Consider the following 16297-nt stretch of genomic DNA (forward strand, 5'->3'; position numbering starts at 1 on the left):
ACCTGAAGAAAAGCCTTAGGATATGCTTTCAAGATACTGACTTCTGATTTTTTTTTTAATAACATCAGGATGTCAAGTTTGAATTCCATCATTCTTTTAAAAAAGCAGAGAGGAAGCGTTGCTGGACATCCACAGAGAAAATTTATTCAACAAAACATTCTACAATCTAGGAGACACCTGTGCCACAGTCCTAGAGGCCAATCAGTTGAAGAACTCTGAAAACACAGGTTCCATTGCAATGTGGTATGTCTGGACTTGTGGTCACTCTGTGTGGTGTATGGGATGGGGGCGGGAGGCAAAGTATCAGAGTCTAGAAAGATGTGGTAGAAGAGAGAATGTCTGTAACTGGAGTTGCCCATGGAGACCCAGTCTGTGCTCAGAGGACACTGGAATAACCGAAGAGCAGCTTCTTCGAGAACCCGGAGAGTGGCAGATACTCTTGTCATGCCACACCCATTCTTAATTCTCTCTTTCCCATCTCCTTTCCAGGAGATAAAGCTAAACATTTCTTTCCCCAGCTTCCTTTGTTCTTGGAATGGAGGCATGGCATAACTCTCTGGCCAATAAGATGGATGCCTGCTGGGGGATGGGTGGGCTTCTGGCAAGCTGTCAGCTTTTCTGATAAAGGCACATCTGTGCTAGCCCCACTGCTCCCTTCAGGGTTTTGAATGCCAATGTGATACCTGGAGTTTGAGACTATGAAAGGACAAGAGAATCACAGAGATGCTGACTGTGAGCCTTGATATTATTGAGTCATTAACACCAGCAATAACATATCTCCAGAAATATTGTACTATGAGAAAAAAAATCTCTATTTGTTGCAAACACTATTAGCCAGTTTTCTGTTATTTGTAGCCCCCTTATCCCCACCCCCTCAAGAAAATTCTAATTGTTTTGTCAGGGGAAGCAGATCAAATAAGAAAGCTTTCTGGGGAGAGGGCAGTTTAGAAAAACCCAAGTGAAACTGAATATCTTTCGGAAGATGACAATTTAGCATATCCTGGAGCCTCATAATTTATTTCAAGGTTTATGACTGCAACAATTTAGCATCATTACTCCATCCAATGGTTCATGACATTTATTTAGATGAAGGACAAGACATATCATGTAGTCATAACCATAGAATTACTTTTGTTAACTGTTCACATTTATGTTTATACAAGTCTCTAACCTTATTTTTCTGTATAAGGCAAAGGTATCAGCTAATGGGGTACTTGGCTTACCCTCAGTTCTTTTTATTATACTGGACCATTTTCAGAAAAAAATTAAAAGAAATTCAATATAATGAATGGAAAGAGCAAAAATAATCTTACTGTGTCATTAGTGAGCTACGTGACATTGTGCAAGTTGCTTTAACTCCCTGAGTCACATATCGCTCATCTATTATATGCAATGAAGAGTTGGATTAGGTAATTCTTTCAGTCTATGTTCTAAGAAGTTTGATAATAAGCAACCAAGTTATCTAATCATAGACAATTTTATAATTCTTTTTTCACCGGCATATATTATGTCATATTTCTAGTATATCACCATGAAGAAAAAATTTAATTTTACAATTTATGTGTGATAGAGTCAGAGTTCATAAGAATCACTGGCATTCTCGCATCCAAAGAGTCATTTCTCTCCTGGCTTATAACTCTTTATGGCAGAGTTTTCAAAAGGTGGTATGAAGTCTTTGCGTCTTGCAGTGTCCAATCCAAGATCTACTGAACTAGAATTAGCATATCTGAGGAGGGAACCCAGAAATCTGCATTTTTTGACGAGCATCCTGGGACAGTCAGACATGCACTACTGTCAGGGGTTTGAGCACCACTGATCTGGAAATAATTGTCATTAAAAGTATGATATTGAGACTTGAGTAGATTAAAAATTACATAGAGGGTGTTCTGATAGAAGAGAGTTCAATCACAAAGTCAGTTCTTTACTTACTTAAAGGTGTTGATTCATGGTAATTTCTAATGTTCTCAAGTTAGATTTAACCCACCCCTCAATTAGCGTTATCTATTGCATAAATAAAATGCACCGAAATCAAAGTGAAAAAACATCCCCCAGGATTTTGATTCCTGCTCATTTTGCTTCCTTTTGTTTTTTTTTCCTGCCAGTCACCATTTGTTTTCATTTTAAAAATTTAATCCATTTTTAATCCTTGTTTTAATACTCCGTTTCGTTTGTCACCCAAGAAATAATAAATTTTTAGTTCTACTTGCTGCAAGTGCTGTACTTTTACTGTTTACTATAATCTCACTTTCTTGTATTTTCTGGTTTCTTTTCAATCTTATCATCTATTAATAAACCAAGGAATTTGCATTTACTTTGTATCCATGTGTTTATTGATCTCTATTTAGCGAGGTTTGATAGGAATCATTATACTGTTGTCTAGTAGTAAACTGCTTCCCCGGGAGTTTAAAAATCAGTCTAGGAATTTCTATCCTACTTTACGTATTTGATTGGGTGCAATATCCCATGCATGATATTATAATAGCTACATAAATAATTTATTTCTCAAGAGGACTTTATTTACCTTAAGATTAGTTGCACTATCAATTCTTTAATCAATTATGATTCATTGCGGCTTTTCTTTTGTTACAAATCAGTAAAAATGCTCTCCAAAATTCCATGTCTAGTTTAGGTATGATTTGAACATGGTTCCTATGGCTGCTACAAGTAGGAACTGGGTCTGTAAGAGAGACCAACATTGTTTGCTAATGTTTCAAAGCCAATAAGACCTTTTAAAAGGCAAGACAAAACAAATAGAAATAAACACACTGAATCAAAAAAAAGGTTAAAGCCATTATAATTCCAACAGCTTAACAGCAATATTAGTCATTGTTATTTCATCACAATAATATGTTCAGCATTTCTAAAATGTTTCTCAATCAAAGAAATGTTCGTGTGTCTTGCAAAAAATCAAACTATTAATGAATCACACATAGCACCTTAAAAGGAAATCTGATGCCGCTGCAAAGGATGGGGGAGGCCCTACGAAGTTGGTGACCCACCACACTGATTCCCTGCATTCACCCAAAGGAAGAGCTAAGACAGATGTGAAAGAAGGGAAAGGTAGAATGGGGTCCTGACATTTTAGACACCCCCGAGCACAAGGGAAATTCCTTTACATGTATACCTTGGCTTTGTGGTGTGGAGGGAGGCTGGGTAGGACCACAAGGAACCCTTAGAGTAGTCAAAGTGTTTGGTATCATTAAAAGAGCACCCCATTTGAAGTCAAGAGAGTTGAATATACATCTGATGATCCTTATTAGTTGTGTAACCTTGAGCATGTTACATTCTTCCTGAGCCTATCTGTGCCCTCATAAAAGATCTGTAACATTAGTGTATTAAAATATCTCCTTCTTGGGGCTTTTGTGAGGAAACATTAAGTTAAGGCGTGGAAAGCGCTCTGAGTATTATAAATGTTGGTTATAATTATAATTCAAATAAGGGCCAGATCACATCCCTAGATCCTATAACCTCAGTGGTAGCCAAGTGTGCCTAAGTGTCTCCTGCCTGCTCTGTCATCTGCCATTTGCCTCAGTGACTGTTCATCCCCAGTTCATCCTCAGCCACTGGCTGAGGGCACTTCACCGGGTGCAGAGGTCACAGGTCCACAACCTTTGTAAAGTCCTTACAAACCAAAATGTTGCCAGCTGTTGTAGAACTGGTTACAGGATGTGGAGCCCATCAGTTCATGTATGACCCACACCCCCTACTCAGTTCAATATCTGGAAACTCTGATTCCTGCATGTTGCTAGAGAAAAAAAAAAAGATCTCCAAACCAATACCTACCTCTGGCAGGAATGTGCGTTGGAACAGAATGAGGCAAAAATAAGTCATTTGAACACAATATGCAAGCGTGTGTACAAATATGCTTTATGGCTGAACTTGAGCTCTTTTTGATTGTTAACATGTCCCGTTCTTTTGTGCCACCCACACAAAAATGTGTTCTATTAGGAGTCAGGTTCTATTCCTGACCCTCTTAGTCACACTGGGCAAGCTGTTTTAATTTCCCTCAGCTTTATTTTATCCATTTTGGAATCTCTCCTCATCCATTCCACCTTACTGAGGTTTCGGGTTATATCTCATAGGCTAATAAAGGAGGGCCTGCAAATTAAGCTGTAGAAACTGCACTAGCTATTGTCATAAAGTAAGAGTTGTGATAGTAAGCCACTTCTTAACATGCTCCTATAAAGGTTTAAAGTAGTACAAATCATTGAGATAGTTAATACACTAAATATCCTTTTTTCAGCCATGAACATACAACATTCTGTCAGGAAAGGAGTGCTGAAAGGCAAGAGTTAGCAGATGGACAGGACTTAACAATACTGAGGCTATAATATTAACCTAAGGAAATCAGTGCGGCAAATTGCTACGTAAACAAACCGTATTATTTACTCTTTAGTGCACAAAACACATAGTGTTAGCTGATAAAGTGAAATTGACCACATCTCTTTCTAATTAATTGTATCTCAAAACAGTCTACAAGCTTCGTTTGGAATCCGGTAAAGACCACTGCAGAGGAGGACAAGCTACAGAAGAGGCCAAGAAATTGCCAGACCAAGCATGCTCAGTCAGTGCAGAGCATTTCAGTCCATGCAAATGGACAGAAAAGTGGAGGTCCTTCCCAGCCTCAGTGCTTGGAAGAGGAGAGTTCTCAGGGGCTGAAAGTATAATGGAAAAACAAGAGCTATTTTCCCCATGAATTACTCCTGCAAGTCGTACAATCTTGTAAGAGAACAACTAGAACACAGCTAATGGTGTAGCTCACAGCACTGCAGTCTGCCCAAGGAAAGCCCTATTGAAAAACAAAGGAGCAGATGACTCAGCCGTGAAGACTGTCCCTCCTACACGTCAGTACTAAGCTGTACCTTAAGAGGATGACAGTCTTTAAAAAACAATACATTGGTATTATTCTGAGCTTCACTGATAAAGTGAAACTGACCACATTTCCTTCTAATTAACTGTCTCATAACAGTCTACACGTTTTGAATGCTGACTTGACCTCAAGGATAGAAGCTAAATACTGACTGACATATCAATACCTAGTGGCAAGATGCACTTCTAGATTTCCTGTGCTATGACAGGCTTTCAAACTTCTGCGACTAAGTATGTTGCAAGGACAGGTCTCAATGAATATCATACTCGTAAAGGTGTGTAATGGTGAGGTTCCTCTGTGATGGAATATTCAAGGAACAGAAATAGAAATATTTGAGGCTTACTCAATCATAACCTTATTGAAAAGTAAATCTCCCGTTGAGCACATCACATTCTTTCACATAGTAGGTCCACAGGTAATTTTAAAGAAAATGAATGAATTGCTGTACAGCCTTCTGAGAAAAGGTATAGCATTCCTAATGTACAATGTGGTATATGTGCAAAACCTAGCAGAGAAAGGCAGAAGGTTTCCCTGCAGATGTAGCCCATTTATTAGTTACTTGGATTTTCGTGGAAAGTACGCGGTACCCGTATTTAATGAAAATGGTGAAAACGATAATGGAATCAGTCAGTACTAAACCGATGACTAAAGTACAGAAAGGCATTCTAAGGGAGAATGAGCTGGTTTAAATAAGTCCTAAGACAATAGAAAAATTATGTCTTCATTAAATGAAATTTCTGCCCCCCATATTAAGATTATGGCACAAATAGACAAAAGAGAGGAAATATATGATTACAGATGCTTAATTCAGCCAACACAAATACTGCATATCCATGTCAACACAATGTGGAATTGCTCAGTTTCTAACTAGGGGAAAAAAGAAAAACGGCATCAGAAAAAAAACAAACAAACAAACAAAAAACTTTCTCAACAGTTCCCCAAGGCAACCAGAAAGAGAAACTTAATTAAACAAGTGGAATGTAATTACGTACTGCGTACCACACGTGGTGCTGATTTGTGCTTCACATTCTAGGTGCATTATTAACTGCCCAGAGCTGCCCAGAGGTAGGAAGAGAAACTCTGTGTGGGGACAAAGCCCCAAAAAGCAGTTTCCAGGCTCTCGGCCTCACATAGAAAGGTGCTGGCTTGGGTAGTAAATGGCCATCAACTGTGATCAGATGGCCATCAGCTGTGGCTAGTTGGCCGTCAGCTGTAACCCGTAAGCCATTGGCCACTAAGATAACTGCTGTGGCTATGCTAGCAGAAGAAATGGGGGCTAGCAAGAGCTGATTGCAGTGAGGCGGATGCCGCCGGTGAGAATATAGTGATATGACTCCCCTACTAATGGCTCCATGGGTGTTCCTTTTTGGCCTCACCATGTCCTGCGTTCTTATGTGGGGAGTGGGAGCTGAGACCCCACCTGTCACCCTGCACGACTCGTGTAGGGGTAAGCATTGGAAGGCAGCAAAAGAAGAAAAGCACCGCCTGTTCTGCTCTCCCTACGGGACTCAATTCCTCCTGGTTTCAGCTACTCAACTACAGGCTAGGATTGTGAGTTGAGTCTAATTATGGAAGGGCTGTCCCTCCAGCATGGGGGAGGGTAACACCACTGGAGAGGAGTAGCGAATCTGGGTCTTTTTACACCTCTCTGGTTTTGACTGCACATTCAGCCTGTTTGTTATTTTTATGCGCTGCTTGGAACAACTCAGCAGTTTCTCCTAAAGGAAGAGGCATTCAACATATGGCACCTGTTGAAACCATTTGGAATGTGATTTCATTGTGATTCTGGAAACAGGGAGATGGCTCTCTTACTGACTGGCAGATACATCTAGAACCTGTAGGGTGCTACCTCTGCTCTTTAGGATTTCAATTTATAATAAAGGTTTGTGTTATGATGGTATTTGGTTATCTTAATTTCCTATTTCTCCTTCTATCAGAGCACCATGAAGCACACATCTTAAAAATCAGGCAAATATATTTCCTCCCTTGCAGCTTCCAAGAACCAAACATTTGAAAAACCAAAAACCTAAATTTGGAGGAAAATTTGTACGCAAATAAATCAAGCAAATGATGGATTACCTGAATGAATGCATATTTGGATTGGAATAAATCTCTGAACACTGAGAAACATACTCAGAAAGTTACGAATCAATACAATATTGGCATTGTAATACACTTCATTCATGTACCATGGTGGTAACATAGGACATAGTAACATAGGATACTTTGACTGAAGCTGCTGATTAGAGGAATTCAAAGATGCACAAACTGTTTTCAGAAATTTGAAATAGACTGTTATTGAAGAGGATTAAGAAAAAAATTGCTGAACTCATGGTGGGAATTTTCTATCAGGTGGATTAAACTAGGTTTCCTTTCAGGTCCTTTCCAAAGGAAGTGTGTATGATTCTGTAAACATGGCGAGATTTCTATGGCAGCCAGTCACATGAATCATTGTATGCATGTGCTTTAGCTCTCTGTCTAGCTTAAGTGGCTGTTGTATGACATACTCCTGATAAGGTATTACCATGGCTATTACTAAAGGGACTAAGGTTAAATATCTCCTTCTGTTTCCTTCTACATACTTTGGCATGTCCAGATAAATATATGTAACCCACTTAAAAAGCTCTTTTTGCTTTTCTTCATGTTTCCTTAAAATGTGTTCTTCATTTGGCTTCCAATCTGTCCTCCTCCTTCACTTGCCACACCTTCTAGTCTCCTTTGGGGGTTCCTCCCCTATTTCCTTGACTTCTGAATATTGGGAGTCCCAGAGTTCAGCCCACAGACCTCTCATTGAGCCTTATGGCTTTAAATAATATCTATGATTCTAGTCGTGGATGACTGTCAAATTTATACCTCTAACCCAGACATCTCCTCTGCACTTCAGATTCGTGTATCCCAATGATATCTCTGCTTAGATGTCTACGACTTAACATGTCTAAAACTGAGCTCCTGGTCTATTCCCAAAACTCAGTCCTTTGCAATCTTTGTAGTAATGAGCAACCCCATCCTTCTAGCCACTCCAGTGCAAAACCTTGGTATAATTGTTGATTCCTCCTTCCCACCTCACATCCAATCCATTAAAAGTGTAGTCGTCCCTACCAGGCATCCAGAGTCCAACAAATCGCACCACTTCTGACACCACCAGTCTGTTTCAAGACACCATCATATTTTATCTGGATTAATACACAGCCTCCTATATAATGTCCTTTTTCTGTCAGTTCTCCCTTCAATCTTTTCTTTTAAGCACAACAGCCATAATGATCCATTTAAGACCTAAGGCAAACTATGTCACTTTTCTGCTTAAAACTCTCCAATGACTTCCCATCTCATTCAGAACAAAAGCTAAAGTCCTTATAATGGACTACAAGGTCTTCCACAATCTGCCTCCTACTTCTTCTCCCAGACCCCATTACTTTTTTGACATCAACTTCATTTTTCTCTCCCTCATTCACTGCTTCAGCCATACTGGTCACCTTGCTATTTCTATATGTAGGCACATGCCAGGGACGCTCCTGTCTCAGAACCTTTGTCGTTTTGTTCAGCTGGCCGGGAATGCGCTTGTACCTGATACCTGCTTGGGTTCTCCTATACCTCCTTCAGGCCCTTGCTCAAATGCCACCTCCTCAGTGAGGCTTCTGTGACCTTTCTATTTAAAATTGACCTTCTTCTTTACCTTATTTTATTCCACAGCACTTGCCACCATCTAATATTCTATTTATTTTACCTTTGTTTGTTTATGTTTTGTTTTCCCCCACTAGAATGTAAGCGCCATGCGAGCAGGACTTTTGTTTGCTTACCGTGTGCCTACTACAGTGCCTGGCACAGAGTAGTAGGAACTCAAATATTTGTTGAATAAGTTGATATATATATCTTGGTCTAAACATCTAGATACTATCCTTCTCTTCCACCCTACAAGGCTGTCATGATTTCACAAAAGGCACCCACCTTACCTAGGTCAGAATTTTCAGGCATCTTTTTAAATGTCAATGGTCAACTGCCAGACCCTACAGGTTTTAGAAAACAGGCCAGATTCACAGCTAAAAGCAAAAAAACAACAATACGTTTTAAATACCTTCTGAGCAACTTTCAGAAGCCCACCAGATTCAGATATAATGCACTTGGCAATGTTGCTCTGCAAAGACTGGAAACACAAGGAAGCTCTGGAAGTCAGCAAACACCAATATTTGGCCTTGAACTGATTTCACACACACAAAAATGGCACTGTGCCTTTGGAGACCTGGAATGCAGCATTACAGGTTTTCTCCAAAACAGCTTCATTTACTTAACATTAGTCTGACCCTTTCGCTTCAAACTTGCTGCACAATTAAGCTATTTAAGCCTTCGACTTAGCTCTCTTTGTGCTGCAATCTGGGTCTAAAGTGAAGCAAAAACAACCCTACACCTTACTGTTTTGCTAAAGTGTATTCTGTCCCATGAAGATGTTTGCATATGCAAATTTTAGCACCACATCTGATTAGCATGCAATTGTAGGGCTGACACTATTTTTATTTTACTCTTTCGTTCAGTAAACATTTCTTCAGCCCCTACTATGCATGTCTCAGGCACACAGTCAGAGTTTTTTTTTTCCTTTGCCTGTTTCAATGCAAAAAGTTTTTGTGTAGTGCTGATCGCTCTAAAGTTTGTTACCATAGAAACAAGAGGAAAGTCACAATCAGAACTGGCATCAAATTGCATTAAAAGTCCGGCACTGCTTTTGACAGCAATGAAAAACAATTCTATACTGTTTATACATCAAGGCAATAATCTTGTCTCTCTTGCATGGTGTTTCTTATTTTCCCATAAAAACTGTAAATGGTTTGGAAAGAACAGTTTATTTACCTCTTGAAATGTTAAAAAAAAAAAAGTCCAACTTACATTAAAAGGGACAGAATTTAGTGGGTTTCATCAATATTTGACTTGGGAAAAGTTACACTAGCCCCAAATAGTAATTTCATACAAATGAAAGTAATTTAGTTTCCTATGTTTAAGCAAATGACTGTTAATTTTGGAAAGCTTTTTTTCTTTTTTTTTTTTGTAGCTTTCATCTCTATCCCTTTGTTTATTTTATCTATATTTTTCTTTTCTTTTACAAGTTACTCTCCATAGTGCTAAAAAGAAAAAAGAAAAACAAACAAATGAACACTGGACTTAAAGGCAAGAAATCTAAGTTTTAGTCCCAATCATTCTACGTAATAGCTATGTGGGATAGGGCAAGCTATTTTGTGACTGTGAGACTGTTTTCTCATCTGTCCAATGGGGTGATACTCCCCAGAATTCGTTTTGAGGTTTAAACAAGATGACTTTTAGGCTGCCTGATACATAAAAAGTAAAGAGGTCTCCAGCTTCAATACCAAATTTGTGATATAAGACAAGAAGCTTGCCTTTCCCGGTCCTTCATTTCTCATATACAAAATGGACATTATAACTTTCATCTACAAAATTCTTAGAACTATTGTAGGGCTCAAATTCTTATGTTCACATTATCATAACACGTAATTCATGTTCCGTATAAGGTGGTGTCATTGTATTGCCATGTCCATTCCCTGGGTTTTACAACTTTTGCTTGGCATTTTCATTTTATCCTTAAGTTCTCTTTCAAAGCATTTCTCATCTCTTCCTTTATACATCTTTACTCATATCTCTTTCTTTCAATTTTCCTGTTGTTATGTTTTTATTTCTCTGTTATTAACCATAAAATTTTAGGGCATTTCTTCTATTTTTGCTTATTCCTTTTGAATCACACAGTTATTTCTAATTTGTTATTTTTTTTTAAAAAAACAACAACAGAATTATTACTTGGTCACCTATCAATTAAACATATTTCTAATTAAAAGAGTATCTATGTGGAACTGTACTGAAAATTTTAAAACAATTTGAAACAGAAGCTGCAAAAGAGCTATATTTATTTTTCATATTTTTACATTTTTAATTAGTTATAAAAGATATCCGTTTTTTTAAAAATGTCGAAACAATGCAAAAAGGTCTAAGAGGAGATTAAGTATCACCTGCATCCAAACACGTACAGATCATTACCATAAATATTTTGATGAATTTCTGTGATTAATCTCATTGCATATATGTACACACATATTAGACAGGTATAATTTTACATAAATGGGTTACATTATAAATGATCCTTTGGAACTTAGTTTTTCATTTAATGTCTTGTTGAGTTAATTCCATGTATGTGTCCTAAATTTTAATGGTTTCATAATATTCCATTGAATTTAGATACATCATAATGTAGCCAATTTCCTACGGGTGGGCAGTTAGGTTACTTCTCCCATTTCACTATTACAAATAATATGGCTGCGAGTCACTTTTACACCTAGGTCTCTTTAGAATAATGACTAAAAACATAATTGATGAATTAATTTTTACACACATTCTAACTTTTACATTTCCCTCTTTATCCAGAAACTAAGGAACTATTTTTTCTTGTAGAATTCAGACCATGTAACACCTTAAAGTGAAGTTCAATATCAGTGCTGTTATAAGTACAACTCTGCACTTGGGACACTGGAAGAGTGTAGAAAAACTGTGTCAACTGACCTATTAATTTTCACTAATGTAAACATTCCTGTAATACAAATAGTAGCACTTACACAAAAATGTTTCTTTATGCTACAAATCAATAAAAATAAAGACTCTTTTTCTTCAGTTTTTGCTCATCTCTATGTCTGCATTATAATTAGCATTATAATTGCATTATAATTAGCAATATCATCAATATGATTAGTTCCTTGCTATGGGCAAGAGCTAAACATTTTAACCCCCGAGGACCCTATTCCCAGCCTCCTGAAATTTATGTTCCTTCAGAAAGAGGATTTTGTAACGAATAGAAAATGTATAGCATGGTAAATATGTTAAGAATTCCTAACGTTCACACAAAGAGGAGAGCAGTTTTCACTCAGATGCTTTACAATCTCATGTCCGTGGAAATAGGTGCAGAAACTCAAGAAAAAAAAAATGCGAAATATATAAATAACCAGTTTCCCGGTCCATTCTCCATTTCTAGAGAGAGCAATAACTGGAGGATGAATATACTGTAAGAGACTTTTATTTCACTTTTTTCTCCTGGAAATGGATCCATGGCGCTTAGTGGAAGGCTATGTATATTCACTCTTGATCCCTGATAACTCTACACTATCATGTTTCGCTCTTGCCATTTCTCACCCCCAAATGTTGGTCTCTTTGCCTATAGGGAGGATAGCAGGAACAGTTTCTTCCTCTTCTCAATACCCAGCATTTTTTCAGCTTAATCCTAAAATCCCAACCAGCACAGCACGCCACTTTTAAGGAAAATAAGTCCTTGTCTATCCTTCAACAGAGCACCTCCAAAGCTGAGCGTGACGTGTTATAGTAATGCCAACCTATATTGATGTCCACAGTTCCAATCAAACTAGACTTTATAGTTGAGACAGAGTATAAGAACAAGCTTCTGGGGTCCACGTAGTTAAACAGACGCACATAATTAAATGTTTATGTCTTTAGAACACCAATCAGGCTGAAGTGCCTTGAGAAACAGCTGCTAAAAAGTAGGAGAGAGGGAAAAAAAACGTGGTTAGTTCTCCATTCCCACAATTATTTCTCTCGTTCTCTCCCTTATGTATAAGCAAATGATATGGCTTCACACACACACACACACACACACACACACACAAGCTTTTCATCCCTGCTCTGTGTAGTACAAACCTAAGTCTGGATCGTACGATGATAAATGTTGTAAGATTCATTCATTCATCCAGCTGATATTTATCAAGTGTTTAGCTCATATGTCATAGGTACTATCCAGAGCCGAGTGCCTGCCTCCGCACACAAAACAAGGTCTGTGCTTTGTAAAACCCCACAGTATCAGAGATAAGCAAGCTCCTCAGATATCTATGATCCAAGGCAATATATTTGAAGTGTCACTTCAGTGCCACAAATTAGTGTAAAGAAGTGAGGAATCACTCCTGGAGAGTGGTGGGTAGAGGACTGTGTCATGTTCACCTGGCCTGATTCTACAGCAAACTCAAGACCACTGTATCTAAAATAATTTTAAATAGAATAAAAGGTATTTTAGTAGAATTACATCTTAAAGTGCTGGTGTCGTAAAAAATAAATATGGTATTGAAAAAAGTTAATGAGATAAGCAAAATAAATGGTCCGGTGCATAGTAGGTGCTCTATACATGTTAATATACTTCTGTCCGCTTTTTTTTAATTCCCAAGGAAGTTCTTAAGCTAGAGTGACCATTAGTATCACTTGGATCCCTTGTTAAAACAGAGCACTAAACCCAATCTCTAGAGTCTCCAATTCAAGAGGTCTGGGGTGGGGTCCAATAATTTGCAAGTGTAACGAGTCCCCAGGTGATGGTGTGGCTGCTCTTTGGGGACCACACTTTGAGAACCAGTACCCTCGGGAATAGCTTAGGTGCTATGTGAATGTGGTTCTGTGATCATTTTCCACATCAGAGATAGGTCCCAGCTTTTAAATTGTACCTTAAAAAAAAAAAAAAAAAAAAAGAAAGAAAAAAAGAAAGTCTTACTAAAGGAAAGGGGGAAAAAAGTAATACCACTTTATATAGACCTGACCTTTTGTTAAGCCTGGGCAATAACTTCCCATGTGGAGTAAATTAATCTCTTTCATGCATGCTTTGTGCTCTGGAAAAAGTAAAACAGATTTTCTTCAACATTTACCCAATGCTTCTTCTGTTGTGTGTCCTTGTGCTAAGCCCATTGGAACTGGTCTCTGCTCTGAAGGAGCTTGCAGTGCAGTGAGATAGGTAGCCCAGCAAAACTCATTAGAGTTCAATGTCTTAAGTGCTACAATGGAATATGACAAAACATTATGACTGACTGAGTACTATGAGGGAGAAAGAGGAACAAACTCAGCTGAAGGAGGCGCCTCACAAAGTCTTTCCTAACAAAGATGATCCATGATTTGCTGAGCAGTGAAGGATAAATTGGAGTTTTTAAACAGAAATTGGAAGGGCCTTCCACACTGAGGGAATGGCATAGTGGCATCACATACACTTTGCCTTTCTCAGGCTGCCGACAGTTTTGCTCAGCCGCACTATATCACAAAGGTATTTGCAGGCTTTGTTAATGAGTTTAAACTTACGATAAACAGAAGAACATTTTAGAAAGATCACTCTGGCAGCTACATAGTGGAGGAGATTAGCATGGAGGCAGGGTAATTGCTTGAGGGTATTTTTGTACTAATAAAAATGAGAAAATGTGAGATCTGAAGGAAGTGACCGTGGCAGTGCGGATAAAGAAGCAGACAATATAGGAACTGGGTCATTATAGAAACTGAAAAGTGAGTGAGAGGGGGGAATCCACAAGAACTCCCATATTTATGGCTGGGATGAAAGACCATCTTTCACTGACATAAAGAGTGTAGGAGAAAGAACGGATTTGAAGGGGAAACTTCAGTTCAGGACATTGAAATTGACACGACTGTGTGTCATCTAAGTAGACATGGCCATTACACAGTTGAATATGTGGGCTTAGAGCACAGGAGAAAGGTCTTAAAACTCAGTTGATACAAGGTCACGCAGGGGAGTGCATAGAGTATTAAGCAGATCCATTCGTAAGCTGGTTATGGGTAATATTTTTTCACTATAGGGAAAAGAGGCACTACCCTTTTTCCCCGAAAATAAGACTTAGCGGGACAATCAGCTCTAATGCCTCTTGGAGCAAAAATTAATGTGTGAAGACCCAGTCTTTTTATTATATTATTATTATATAATATTAAAGACCCGTTCTTATAGTATTGCAAAACAAGACAGGGTCTTATATTAATTTTTGCTCCAAAAGACGCATTACAACTGATTGTCTGGCTAGGTCTTATTTTTGGGGAAACAGGGTATCAGAGGGGTCTCCCCATTGTTGGGTGGTCATTTGCAGTGTGCATCGCATAAACTCACAATCTGTCCTTATAATGACCTTTTGTTCATTCCTACATTCAGTCCATAGAATAACAAAGGAGATATTGTATGTCAAAGTCCTTTGCAAACTACAAAGCACTTTACAAAATGTAAGGGAAGACACTGAGAGGAAAAAGAGGACCACTGACAAGCTTCGCAGGGCTTAGCCGAGGACTAGGGAGGGTATTGAATGTAGGTCTCCCTGGTCCTCAATTGGACATCCTCTAGTCCCCTTATAGGTTTGCCATAAAAACATATTTTTCTTTTTATGGACATGCCATACCTGTGGCCCACCTGTATCTTTGCTGACCTATAGGTTTGGACCATCTGGAACTGGCAGCAGAAATGACTGTGGAGCTCTAAAGCCACACTGCTGAGAGAGAAGCAGCTGTCTCACGTACCTCCCCATGCAGATGAGGGTCTGTTGTAACCCCCAGCATGTCTGTGCTCCCTGGGGAAACTAGGTACTTTAAAACGGGTTGTGTGTTTTTTTTCTTCATCTCAAAAAAAGTCACAGAGAATAATGGTAACTGCACGAGCTCATTTCCTTTATTTGAGTGAGTGCTTTATCAAAAATGATGTTTTATTCGCGCTGTTTTACCCTGGGATCAGTTCAAGTCTAAATGAATCTGTCATGTATAAAATATATTTATAAATAGACCCATATACAGACTGAGCTCTACACAGCCATTAACAGACTCACATACAATCATTCTTTCATTTCAGGTGTAAACTGTTGTGCTATTTTGCCCAGTTCAGACACAGGTCGTGGGCTTTCAAACTAATTTTGGAAAGCAGACACTGTGTAGTTGATAGGTGGAGTAAAAAGAAAACAGAAAAGTTAGTATGCATGCCACTTCAACTGGTCTTGTATTTCTCATGGAATGGGGCAATAGTCTAATTATTTAATTTTTTTAAACAAGACTTTAAAAGCAGGCAATGAATTGCTAGTAATTTCTCCACCTTAACTCATAGTAAGTTGTTTCCTGCCAAGTAGAAACCTACGGATCTTAAAACTGTTACTGAATTCTTTCTTTCTTCTGACCTGTACAATGCCAAGATTCATTTCTTTTTTCTTCAGTTTTTACTATTCCAGTTGTTTTGTTCCATTTGCGTGTCCTCTACTTTTCATCTCCTTCCTAAGAGGTGAGAGATGATTTCATGCAATTATAGAAATTTGTAGTTGAAAGAGATCTTAGTACGTCAGCAATATTCCTGACAGATGGTTAAGTAGGTCTGGGCTTGAAGCCTCCTTATGACGGAAGACTCACTGCCTCACACCAAGCTATTTCGTTACTTAAAGACCACCATACAACGCCCAGGGTACTGCTTTATTTGCACACCAACTAGAACATTGTATTGTGTCATAATGATGGGTTATAGCTAAAAATCCTTTCCCTCTGATGTAATTTAATTTGTTACTTGATTTACTTAATCTACATATTATTCTGTGGTATAAACCTTGCTGGCTCCTTTAGCACATACATTTCCTACTCTCAACTGTGAGCTCCAGA

At 38.4% G+C, this 16297-nt stretch overlaps 1 protein-coding gene across 1 annotated transcript in view; it reads right to left on the reverse strand.

The window, feature by feature from the left end:
- The window catches only part of MAML2 (mastermind like transcriptional coactivator 2), a 341299-nt gene that overhangs the window by 262246 nt on the left and 62756 nt on the right, over positions 1-16297 (reverse strand). The gene's annotated exons all lie outside the window — the stretch shown is intronic.

This window comes from Rhinolophus hipposideros (assembly GCF_964194185.1).
Source record: "Rhinolophus hipposideros genome assembly, chromosome: 10".
Lineage (NCBI taxonomy): Eukaryota > Metazoa > Chordata > Mammalia > Chiroptera > Rhinolophidae > Rhinolophus > Rhinolophus hipposideros.